This window comes from Choloepus didactylus, chromosome 8 (assembly GCF_015220235.1).
Source record: "Choloepus didactylus isolate mChoDid1 chromosome 8, mChoDid1.pri, whole genome shotgun sequence".
Classification (NCBI taxonomy): domain Eukaryota; kingdom Metazoa; phylum Chordata; class Mammalia; order Pilosa; family Megalonychidae; genus Choloepus; species Choloepus didactylus.
The window spans coordinates 10,670,017-10,682,341 of NC_051314.1; the positions used below are offsets into that span (position 1 = coordinate 10,670,017).

Sequence of the window (12,325 nt, forward strand, 5' to 3'; positions counted from 1 at the left end):
ACAATTGTTGAGCACTCTAGGTTTCACTCAGTTACACAGTCCCAGTCTTTATCTTTCCTCTTTCCTTCTGGTGTCCCACATGCTCCTAACCTTCCTCTCCAACCATACTCACAGTCATCTTTGTTCAGTGTACTTATATTGCTGTGCTACCATCACCCAAGATTGTGTTCCACACCTCTCACTTCTTCTTTTCCTATCTGTCTGTAGTCCTCCCTTTAGTATTTCCTGTAGCGCAGGTATCTTGTTCACAAATTCTGTCATTGTCTGTTTGTCAGAAAATATTTTAAACTCACCCTCATATTTGAAGGACAGTTTTGCCAGATATGGGATTCTTGGTTGGTGGTTTTTCTCTTTCAATATCTTAAATGTATCACCCCACTTCCTTCTTGCCTCCATGGTTTCTATTGAGAAATCCATACATAGTCTTATCAAGCTTCCTTTGTATGTGGTGGATCGTTTTTCTTTTGCTGCTTTCAGAATTTTCTCTTTGTGTTTGATGTTTGATAATCTGATTATTAAGTGTCTTGGCATAAGCCTATTAGATCTATTCTATTTGGGGTGCGCTGTGCTTCTTGGATCTGTAATTTTATATCTTTCATAAGAGATGGGAAATTTTCATTGATTATTTCCTCTAGTATTGCTTCTTCCCCTTTTCCCTTCTCTTCTCCTTTTGGGACACCAATGACACATACATTCATGCATTTCTTGTTGTCATTCAGTTCCCTGAAATGTTGCTCATATTTTTTCTATTCTTTTCCCTATCTGTTCTTTTGTGTGTAGAATTTCAGGTATCTTGTTCTCCAGTTCCTGAGTGTTTTCTTCTGCCTCTTGAGATCTGCTGTCATATATCTCCATTGTGTCTTTTATTCTTGTGTTGTGCCTTTCATTTTCATAAATTCTGCCAGTTGTTTTTTCGAACTTTCGATTTCTACCTTATGTATGCCTAGTGTTTTCATTATATGCTTCATCTCTTTTGCCATATGTTCCCTAAAGTTTTTGAATTGATTTAGCATTAGTTGTTTAAATTCCTGTATCTCAGTTGAAGTGTGAGTTTTTTCCTTTGGGCCATAACTTCGTTTTTCTTAGTGTAGGTTGTAGTTTTCTGTTGTCTAGGCATCTAGTTTCCTTGGTTACCCCAATCAGGTATTCCCAGACCAGAACAGGCTCAGATCTCAGAAGGCGGCAATATTCAGTATCAGTTCTCCCTGAGGGTGTGTCTTAGAAGATTGACACACCCTGTGAGGCCTCAAGCTGCTGTGATTTTCCTAACCTGCCCAACAGGTGGTTCCTGTCAGCCTGTAGCTCCTGACTGGTGCAAGAAAGTGTGGCCCCCTTAGTCCTTAGTTTCTGTTTTGGCTGTTTTCCCCCAGGCTCAGGGGTCTGGTTCTGAATGGGAGGCGGGTAGCAGGGCTGGGCACCACCTCCTTCCTCTTATGGAAGATAGACCCCCTAGGGAGTTTTCATGTGCATTTAAATAGGCTCTTTGTCTCTCTGACTCTGCTATCTCCACCCTTGTCTGGGTCAGAGAGCTGCGAACTGAAAATGGCTGAGGATTTCTCCACTGAGCTGCCCAGGTTGAGAGAGAGAAAAAGGGACAGAAAGCCCCTGTGCAGGGCCAGTCCACGGTCTCCCCAGCTTCACTTGCTAGCCAAAGTTAGCATCCGGTCCTCTGGGCTCCCCCTCCCAGCACAGAGAAGTCCACCGGCTCTTTAAGGTCAGTCGTCACTAAAAGCCTCTGTCTGCTTGTTGGGGATCTGTAGCTTGTATTGAGTAGTTCCCATTTGTTAATCAAAACCCCAGTTGGAGCTGGACTGAGGTATATTCACTTATTTAGAGAGTGTTGCTCTCTATCACAGCGAGGTTTTGCAGTTCGGGCTGCCATGTGGGAGGGGCTTTTGGCACGGGTCCACAGTCTTTACGTACAGATTTTATGCTGTGATCTCAGGCATTCCTCCTAATCCAGGTTGGTGTATGATGTGTGTACAGTCACGTTTGTCCCCCAGCAGTTATTCCAGATTATTTACTAGTTGTTCCTGGTTGTTTATTTTTTGTTCCAGGGGGACTAACTAACTTCCACTCCTCTCTATGCTGCCATCTTCTTTCTCCCCCTATATTGATTTTAAAAATGGTTTAAAAAGTTCTGCATCTCTGGCTCTTTTAGCTGACTGCAAGATTCTTTTCTGTTTTGTTTGTCTATTTTTAATTCTCTTTTTCTTGATGTACTCAAGAGCACATTAAAATTACACTAACTTGCCTTCTCTTACTTAATTTGATAGATGATATTTCAATTTGTCAGGGTCACTTCAGGTCTAGTTTTATCTTCTTAGGTTTTAGCAGATACATTCAATTTTGGTCTACATAATGGATATGCCCTCAATTCTACCATCTAAGATAAGGCCACATATAATTCATTAGAAAGCCATTTTGGCCTATGTATTTGTCAGGTGTTTTGACAAGCATGATATTATAACAAAAAAAAGGAGCAGTAGCTCCTTTCCCAGACTATTCTGAAAAGCACTGAAGACCCAAACACTCCTGTATAAAAAGTACAGTCTTCACTCCCCTTCCTTTTCTGGATGTGGGATTTGTGAATCTCTTCATTTTGGCACAGTCTCCTTTGATTTTGCCTATTTTTTTTTAAATTAAATTCAGTTTTATTGAAGTATAGTCACATACCATACAGTCATCCATGGTGTGCAATCAGCTGTTCACGGTATCATCATATAGTTATGCATTCATCACCCCAATCCATTTTTGAACACTTTCCTTACATCAGAAAGAATCAAGAGTAAGAATAAAAAATTAAAGTAAAAAAGAACACCCAAATCATCCCCCCATCCCATTTTTTTCATTTAGTTTCTGTCCCCATTTCTCTACTCATCCATCCGTACACTAGATAAAGGGGATCCACAAGGTTTTCACAATCATACTGTCTTACCCCTTGTAAGCTACTTTGTTATACAATCTTCTTCAAGGGTCCAGGCTATTGGGTTGGAGTTTGATAGTTTTAGGTATTTACTTCTAGCTATTCCAATACATTAAAACCTAAAAAGTGTTATCTATATAGCATATAAGAATGTCCACCAGAGTGACCTCTAGACTCCATTTGAAATCTCTCAGCCACTGAAACTTTATTTCGTTTCATTTTGCCATCCCCCTTTTGGTCAAGAAGATGTTCTCAGTCCCACAATGCTGGGTCCAGATTCATCTCTGGGAGTCAAAACCTGTGTTGCTAGGAGATTTTGTCTTATTTTGACCTCTGTCTGTTTACCTTGGTTTAACTGTACATGTGAAGCCACAATGATCTGTAGCATGGATGGTGAGATGGAGGTAATTGTAAAGCCAAGCGTATATATAACTTGGTATATACAAATCCTGTTTAATACATTTAGGGATGCAAAGGCCTGCAGGGCGCTAGTGGCTAGGGCCCTCTAGTGCATCCCTTGAGGCTGCACTTCCCTGCTTTGCCCTATCCCTGGGAGAGCTGGCCTGCACCTGTTTCCTTACCCTCTTCCAACACCCAGGCTGACAGTACCCCTTTCATGTATAGTCTGGCCATCCTATTGGAGAGTTTTTAATTTTTATTTTTTCCACAGTGCAAGTTAAATAACAGGTTTCAGGTCTTTTTTTTTTTTTTTTCTTAAATTTTTGACATAGTATATTAAATATTATATGCTAAGGTTTATTTTAATACAGTTTTAAATAATGCATAACTATTTATTTCCTCCCATCTAACAGGCTGACATCTTCCTTAATTTACTTTAAACTGTGAAGAAAAACATGATTTGGCCAATGTAGAAGTATTAAAATTGATTATGTTATGAAGTATAGCTCTTACAACTTAAAGGACAGACGGATTGGTTAGCCTCTGGTTATCTATAATAGAAAGGCATTGTCCTACTGCTCTCTGAATGCCCATCTGTGTGTTCCTTAATGTTTGTACTTCTCAAAGCCTAGCAAGGGTGTCCTGCTGAAGCCTTCCTTAATCTCTAGGTCTCTGTTCCTAACTCTAGTGCCTCCCCCAATCTGCCCACAGGTACCAGTGCCTCCCCCGCACACCGGCCCACGGGGACCAGTGCCTCCCCATACACCTGCCCATGGGGACCAGTGCCTTCCCTGTGCACCTGCCCAGGGGGACCAGTGCCTCCCTCTCTCCCCCCAGAGCATCCTCTGTCCCCTGCCCTGTCCCTCCTCCTCCTCACTTTTGCTCCCTTCACCTCTCAATCCTCCCTCCCTCTCCCTCCCCACATTCCTTTACCTCATCCCTCCCTTCCCTTTCCCACCTGCTTCTCCCTGGCTCCCTCCCTCTGGCAGTTACTTGCTCTTTGTTATCAGGGCTCACAGTTCCATTCCAGCCTGCCTGCCATTACACATAAAGACCAAGACCCGTTAGTCTCTCTATTCCTGTGGTCTTAATGGAGAGCAGAAAGTTGTGTACTTACCTCATTACCTATTTATTTTAATATTTACTTGTGTGTTACTTGTTTTTTTCCTCACTACGTAATGATATATTGAGTAAACCTCTGGAGAAAGGGTTAATTTTCTTTCAGGATTTTGTTTTGCCATGTATTAGGTCAAATAATTCATCCTTGAGATGTTAAACTAGGTATTGCTAATCTGGTAAAAGGGCTAGCATGATTGAATACCATTAAAAGTAGGTATTCATTTCAATTCAACAAATATTTGAGTTGCTGCTAGAAAACCAGTAGAATCTGAAGTTAACAGTGCTCAAAGGGAACTTGGACCACTTCACAGACAAGTAACCGAAGCTTGAAGCCCATAGCTGCTTTGTGATCAGAGAAGCTCCTGAACTTTGTGCAAGTGGGATTTTGTGGTTTGTGCAGAAAGCTATGCCTTACCCCACACAGTTCCTGCACTAGGGGTTTGAGTTTCCTAGAAGATACAGCTTCCTTTATCCACTACTTTTAGGAAAATGCAGGTTCCTCCCCCTGGCCCAAATACAAGGCCAATCTTGCAAGGCCTTGAAGGCCTACAACTGCAGACCAGTTTCTTCCCATCTTCCCATTTATCAGAAAAGAATATGATGAGGGAAAATCAAGTCAGTTTATAGTTGCCCTTGAGGATCCTCCTACTTCTGATGTGGGTATCCCTCTGACTCTCGTTTCTGGCTTTGCCGTTCTGCAGAACAGCAGTGTGGTGGGGAGGCCTGGGTGAGAGCGCTGGAGGCTCCTACTTCAGAAGGATTCCAGCACCTGCCACCTCACAGCTGTGTCACTTGCTCAAGTCCTTTAATCTCTCTGTGACTTTTCTCATCTACAAAATAAGGAAACCGATAGCACCTACTGTAAAGAGGGTTGTTGTGAGCATTATTGAGTTACTATTTGGAAATGTTTGGCACGTAGCAAGCACACAGTAAACTTCAGTTTTTGTGGGGTTTTTTGTTTTTGTTTTTTTCTCCAGATTTGAGTTGGTGTCATGTATTCTTTTTTTAAATTCAGGTTTTTTGAGATGTATTCACATACCATACAGTCATCCATAGTGTGCTATCAGTTATGTACAGCACCATCATATGGTTGTGCATTCATCACCACAATCAATTTGTGAAATTTTCCTTAGTCCTCCCACCCCCCAAAAAATAAATAAGAATAAAAGTAAAAGTAAAAAAGAACACCTAAAGCATTCCATCCCCCCCATCCCACCCTATTTTGCATTTACTTTTTGTCCACATTTTTCTACTCATCTGTCCGTACCCTGGATAAAGGGAGTGGTATCCACAAGGTTTTCACAATCACACAGTCACACTATGTAAGCTACGTAGTTACACCATTGTCTTCAAGAATCAAGGCTAATGGGTTGCAGTTCAACAGTTTCAGGTACTTCCTTCTAGCTATTCCAGTACGCTAAAAACTGCAAAGGGGTATCTATGTAGCACTTAAGAATGTCCTCCAGAATGACCTCTTGACTCTATTTGAAATCTCTCAGTCACTGAAACTTTGTTTCATTTTACTTCCCCCTTTTGTAAACCTTGGTTTTTATTACTCATTCTATCCTAGTGCAGTATTTGTGGTTCTTCCTAGAAATGTTCAGTACTTTTCTCTTTGATAGGAAAGGTATCTCGCATAAAAAGTAACATTTTCCTCTCATTTTTACTCTTGTTTCCGGGAAATTCAAGTTTGTGTTAGTGGGGTAGGGGTGGGGGCAGGGCTTGTGGTATTTATGGTGCAGTATTAATTACTGTCTCATGAAATAGTGTTAACCTACAAAAACACTCTCAAGGAATTAGATTTTTCACAGAATAGAGGGAAAAAAGGGAGGGAAAAAATCTGCTTTGCACATTAAGTAAAAACATTACTATTCTTTTATGTTGGTAAATTTTTGATAGTAAATACCTGAGGCACAAAGGAAAAGAATCTACCCAGTAAAAAAGCTCTTTCTTAAATAGACTTTTTTGACAAGTCAGAACTATAAGAGAGATCCCAAATAAATAATTCTGAGTTTGTGTGGTAATTCAGGGCAAGTAGTTCCTTACCACAACCATTTTCCCCAAACCAGAGTTAACATACAGAACATGTGGGCTACAGAGGATGCTATTGTATTCTGAGGAGTTGGCCTTTCATTTATGGGTACTCTAAACCACTAGAGGTTTCCAGGCATGTACATCATACAATCAGATTTGTGTTCTATAAAAGAAATTTAGGAGACAAGTGGGGAGAGTGGGAGGCAGGCAAACCAGTCAAGGGGCTTGGTTAGGTTTGGTAAGAAGGGCTGATTAAGTGGTGATAAAGGGCATCAGAAGGTGTGGACAGGCCTGAGAAATGTTTTGGAGTTAAAAATTGATGGTGTTTAGAAACTGATTAGATGTGGCAGGTAAAAGAAAGTGGGGAGGTCAAGGATGAAGCTGAGGTTTGTAGCTCAACAAGTGAGTCAGTGGGTGGGGGGACGGAAAAGAGGGACTTCAGGAGGAGAGGAAGGGGTCCATTTTGCAGTTGATGTATTGGAGACAGGAGATACTAGGCATAAGCCTCCAGCCTGACACATGTGTGCAGATCAGCAAGCAGTGAGATCTTTATTACAGCATTTGCTAATAAGGACCAACTGCTCTTTAGTTAGCTTTTCAAATTGATATAAAATTGGTAAGCTTTTTAATCCAAGTTGAAAGAAAATGGGGAACAAATAGGAAATTTTGAGGTCTGTGTCATATTAAAGAAAAAAGATTCCATACAGAGGACCCTGAAAAGGTATCAAAGTAATTGAGCTGTCATTATAATTATTGCCTAAAATAAGCTTGGGGAGGGGAGGCAGAAGTAACAATTTGTTGTTTTGGGTTTTCTAGTAGTTTTTTTTTCAAGATATTGACAATACTGGCAACTTTACACAGCAGATACCCAGATTGCATTTGCATTACAGTGAGAAATAGCCAGTATTCTGTTGTACACGATAGCATCCTGTTTTCTCAGAGTTGCAGAATGAAGCATAAAGCCCTTGTGTGTTGAATTGAGGCTAGACAGAGTGCTGCATTTTACTTTGTAGGCAAATGAGCTGTGAAGTTAAAATTGTCACTTTGGATGGGCACTTATTTTCTGAGGACCTGGGGCAGTGCCTCTTGCAGGAAGCAACAGGAAACCTGGGAAGAGTATAGTAGAGGAGCCCAGCAGGTGGGCACAGCTCTGAATGGGTGCTAGGCACAGCCAACTGTGCTTGATATCCACAGTCTTACCCCTTACCCCTCAGTCACAAAGAAGATGAAATCAGTTCCTTAGATATCTATAACACTTTCTATAAATGTAGTATAAAAAGTATAATTTTATAAAGGTGCTACATGTTATTTACATAAAGGTAAAAATATTACTGACCTTGTAAAACTAATGGAACTTTTTTTTTACATTTTTTATTATGAAATATAAAATATATACAGAACAGTGGTAACATTCAAAGCATGATTTAACAAGTAGAGAGCAAATTTCAAAGAATGTTATGGGTTCCAGTTCCACTATTTCAGTTATTTCCTTATTGTGAAATATAGCATATATACAAAAATGTGATAACTTTCAAAGTACAATTTAACAAGTAGCTATAGAGCAAATTTCAAAACATGTTATGGGTTACAGTTCCACCATGTCAGTTAAAAATTTCCTTCTAGCTATTCTAGTACCCTAGAAACTAAAAAATATATTTATATAAAGATTCAGAATTCGTAATCCTTTGTTAAATCCTATCTTGTCAGTTGCTAACCCTGTCTCTCTCGTTTGATCAATCATTTGATCATTGTCTCAATCTTCAGGTGCCAGTGACCACCCTAACATGTTCATATTGAAAAGGCGTGTCGACATTATGGGGAAGGGGGCTGCATCTGGTTGTTGTTCTTAAAGAGGCTGCTGCCTCTGGGTTTTAGGACATGTCTGGCATAGGAACACTCTGGTGGATTTAAGCTTCTGAGAGATAAACTTAGTAATTGAAACTTTTATAGAAATCTCAGATAGGCACCTAGGTATTTCAAGACTACTATTGGTTAGGGCTTGGCATACTATGGGCATTGGGGATATCTAGCTGGAGCTTGCATAAGAGTAACCTTCAGGACAGCCTCTTGACTATTTGAAATGTCTTAGCCACTGTAACCTTATTTTGTTGCCTTTCTTTTCCCACTGTTGGTCAAGAAGGCATTTTCAATCCTTCATTGCCAGGCCTAGCCTCATTCCTGGGAGTCATGTTCCACATTGTCAGGGAGATTCACTCCCCTGGAAGTCATGTCCCATGTAGGGGGAAGGTTAATGAATTTATTTGCAGAGTTGGGCTTAGAGAGAAACAGGCCACATCTGAGCAACAAAAGAGGTTCTCCAGAGGTGACTCTTAGGCATACTTATAGGTAGGCTTGGCCTCCCCTCTATAGCCAGAAGTTTCACAAGAGCACGCCTCAAGATCAAGGGCTTGACTTACTAAGTAGGGGGTTCCTAATTTCACATAACATATATTCAGTCCAAAATAAACAATCAGTGTCTCACATTATCTTCACTTAGTTGTACAAATCATCATCACCCTCAATTTTAAAAAATTATCATAACCCAGAACACCCCAAAGCCCTTATCATCTTCTAATTATTTATCCCTAGTATTAGTGTGGAGTACTGGTAAGGTATTTCTAATAGATATAGTCTATAATATGCAATAGGTAGTTTTTCCCATATACCGTTCTGTTGTTAACCCTTTGGACCAGTGTCATACCTTAGAAGTAGATCATGCAAGCACTTATTTATATTTGTAGTGCTAATCTGTGGGATACATACCTTTAAACAAGCCCTTTCAGTGTTCGCCTTCAGTGTGGTACTGATACTTATAATCCCATTAATGAACTATCATCACCTCTGTCCATTCTTGTATCTTTAAGTTCACTATCATTGTCATGTCTGTACATATTAGATTATCATTCTCCCTTCATTAGCTTCTGTCTTTCTCTAGTTTCCCTATATTCTACATTGTAATACACTGGTTTTACACTGTTGCAGTATCTCTCCTTTTGTGTCTGACTTATTTCACTCAGCATTATGTCTTCAAGGTTCATCCATGTTGTCATATGTTTCAGGACCTCATTCCTTCTTACTGCTGCATAGTATTCTATCATATGTATACATGTTTTGTTTATCCACTCATCTGTTGACGGATGCTTGGATCGTTTCCATCTCTTGGCAATTGTGGACAATGCCACTGTGAATATCGGTGTGCAGATGTCTGTTCGTGTCACTGCTCTCAGATCTTCTGGTATATACTGGGTAGTGGAATTGCCAGATCATAGGGTAATTTGATATCTAGCTTTCTGAGGAACCGCCAAACTGTCTTCCACCGCGGCTATACCGTATACATTCCCACCAGCAATGAATAAGAGTTCCAGTTCTCTCCAGCATTTGTAAAAACCAATGTAACCTTAAATAACCGAAAATCATAATCCTGATACCACAACAAATTTGCCTCTTTTCCATGTGCTTATTATTTAGTATACATAATACCAGTGTAATAATGATTGCTAGCATGTTTTGAGTGCTTTCTGAGCACTTCCCATGTATTATCACATTTTTACCTTGAAACAGCCCTGGGAGCTGGGTCTTACCCTGCTGCTCCTACATGAGGAGACTGATGTCAGGAGAACAACTTATCCAGGGTTCAAACCCCAGGAGTCTCCACCATTCCATTGTAGATACTAGTTTCTGCGTTGCTTTTTTCATTCAATTTTGTACTTTGGATTTTCATGTTAACCTGTGGTTTTTTGTTTTAATTTAATGTGGATTTACTGTAATTTGTCGAGGTATCCTACACTATTGGACATAGGGTTGTTTCCAGTTATTTACTCCTTTTTATGCAGTAACAAACATGTTTTATTCATGAAGCTTTATTTGGGGTAAATTTCTCGATATTGAACTGCTGGTTCCAAAAGTGCAAACATTGTTATGGTTCTTGATAGGTATTATCTTGTGCTTTAACCGGAAAGGGTCATACCCACAAGTACATGTGAGTCCACATTTTACTATGTGCAGTGGGTATTCTTTTTTTTAATTTTCATTTCTGTTTGAATTGCATTTCATCTGTTGGTGAGACTAATATTGTTCTGTTAATTTTATGTTATGTCCATTGGTCATCAATTTGGAGTTTTACTGTTTCTCCTCAATATGTGGTCATTTTTCTGTTCGTACTTTTTCTACTTTTTGTTAACTTCAGTTATCTGGAATTTCAGATATATAAAACTTCAGGAAATGAGGCATTCATAAATGAGGCACTCATAGAGCTCTTAGATAAAAGTTTTCTCATCTATAAATAGGATAATGACAGATGTCTGTTAAGGATGAAATTAACTTTTTTAGAGAGCAAGTGTCTCCCTTGGTGGGGACTATACTCTTCCTAGAGGCTTTTGAGGTGATTTTAAAGGAAATATATACTATCCTCATGTGTTGCTTTAGTAAAGCTGTGCGTGTGGCTTTTAAGCTTATTAGGGTAAAAAAAAAAAAAAATGAAACCGAAGAGAAAACCCAGTCCTTTGTGACCTGTCCCAGTAAGCCAAGTACAGTGGAGTGATTCTGGCTCTATGTGCTTACGAGTTGACAGTTAATGTGAGCATATTGGCAGCATACTCCATCAGGTACTTTGCCTTACGGGAAAAGAGCTGAGAAGCCCTCCACATAAGCAAATGCACAGCGCTAAGGTCTACACAATTATAAATTTCTGACCCAACCGAAGTCTGAAGTGATGTTGGTCCTTCTGATGGGTGTGGGATCTGGCTGCGGTGACATCGTTCCACTCCAGAGGCATTTCATCTCTTTTATATGTCTCACTAAGCAGCAAGTGGAAGAGTTTATAGTAAAATGTGTGTACGTTTTACAAATCTCAGACATGTTGATTGTGACTGGCTCCATGGAGATGCCAAGTAATTCCAGAATTTAAAAAATATATGTGAAGTTTAAATCTTGTTTCAGACAGATTTTGAAGGTCCTTGGTTTTCTTGAAAGTTATTTTTTTTTATTTGCACAAAAACCACTTAATACTGGTATGATAGCATAATAGTCCTTGCCAGGAAGTTCTCTTTGCTTGTTTTGGTAGAGTTTGCTCTGAAAGCAATCAAAATATAATAAATTCACCTCCAGAGAACCTCTTTTGTTGTTCAGATGTGGTCTTTCTCTAAGCCTAACTCTGCAAATAAATTCATTACCCTCCCCCCTGTGTGAGACATGACTCCCAGGGGAGTGAATCTCCCTCATGACATGGGACATGACTCCCAGGAATGAGCCTGGCCCTGGCATCGAGGGATTGAGAATGCCTTTTTGACCAAAAGGGGGACAAGAAAGGTAACAAAATAGGGTTTCAGTGGCTAAGACATTTCAAATAGAGTCGAGAGGCTATCCTGGAGAGTACTCTTATGCAAGCTCCAGCTAGATGTTCCAAATGCCCACAGTATGCCAAGCCCTAACCAACCGTAGTCCCGAAAATACTAAAGAGTACCTAGGTCCCTATCTGAGACTCTATAAAAGTTTCACTCACTAAGTTTACTTTTCAGAAACTTAAATCCCCCTAAACCCTGAGGCAACAGCCTCTCCAAGAACATCAACCAGATGCAGCCCGCTTCCCCATAATGTAGACACTCCTTTGCAATGTGAACAAATTAGGGTGGTCACTGCCCAGATATTCCTGAAGATTGAGACAATGATCAAATGATTGATCAGACAAGAGAGAGCAACTAACAAGATAGGATTTAACAAAGGATTACGAGTACTGAATCTTTATATAAATATATTTTTCAGTTTCTAGGGTACTAGAATAGCTAGAAGGAAATAACTGACATGGTGGAACTGTAACTCATAACATGCTTTGAAATTTGCTCTATAGCT

General features: G+C 39.9%; 1 protein-coding gene across 5 annotated transcripts in view; it reads left to right on the forward strand.

Annotated features, from left to right (window-relative positions):
• The window catches only part of TCF20 (transcription factor 20), a 139,798-nt gene that overhangs the window by 88,845 nt on the left and 38,628 nt on the right, over positions 1-12,325 (forward strand). The gene's annotated exons all lie outside the window — the stretch shown is intronic.